Below are 863 nucleotides of genomic sequence, written 5' to 3' on the forward strand. Positions count from 1 at the left end.
AGAAATCCTACCTTGAATAACAACAACAACAATAATCATTACACTGACTTGCCAAGTAGGAGGGAGGGAGGTGGCTTTGTTGGATGGCCATGGACGCTCAAGGCCATGAACAACAAGCATGTTACCCAAGGAACACTAAGGGAAGATGAAATGTACAGATCAAGGCCAGAGAATGGAGGGCTCCTCCAGGCTCTGACGGTAAGATGCTGTGGAGATGCCCAGACCTGGATGCCAGCTGCAGGCTCTGGCCAGGTGACATCCTTCCAAAAGCTCCAGGGCTTGTGTGTTAGGTCACCATGACAGACTACGGCAGCACGTTGAAATGCTGTAAAATGGGAAACTTTTTGAGTATCGTTACTAATACTCAGAAAAAAAATTGGGGTTCAAAGCATAGAAAGCTTCAAGCCCTGCTGCTCTTCTTACCCAGGCTTCTTTTTTTCTGGGGCTCTCTTACCTGGACTCCTTCTCTTCTGAACTTTTTTGTTGGATTTAAGACCTAGCTTCCTCGAGGATGGTCTCATGTCAAGATTCCCTACCTGGATGACATCTGTACAGTGGTTCTCAATGTTCTAAAGCTGTGACCCTTTAATACAGTTCCTCAGGTTGTGGTGACCCCCCCAACCAAAATAATATTTTCACTGCTACTTCCTAACTGTAATTTCGCTACTGCTATGAATTGTAATGTAAATACCTGATGTGCAGGCTCCCTGATATGTGTGTGACAGGGTCATCTGACAGCCCCTCCAGAGGCTGCAACCCACAGGTTCCTAACCTCATCTGGTATAGACCCTAATCCAAATGGGGGCATACTCTGAGGTCCTTCATGGTCATATGTATGGAGGAGCGTCATGAGGTCACTATAG

The sequence above is a fragment of the Psammomys obesus genome, unplaced genomic scaffold (assembly GCF_907164565.1).
Source record: "Psammomys obesus unplaced genomic scaffold, mPsaObe1.curated_primary_1811, whole genome shotgun sequence".
NCBI lineage: Eukaryota > Metazoa > Chordata > Mammalia > Rodentia > Muridae > Psammomys > Psammomys obesus.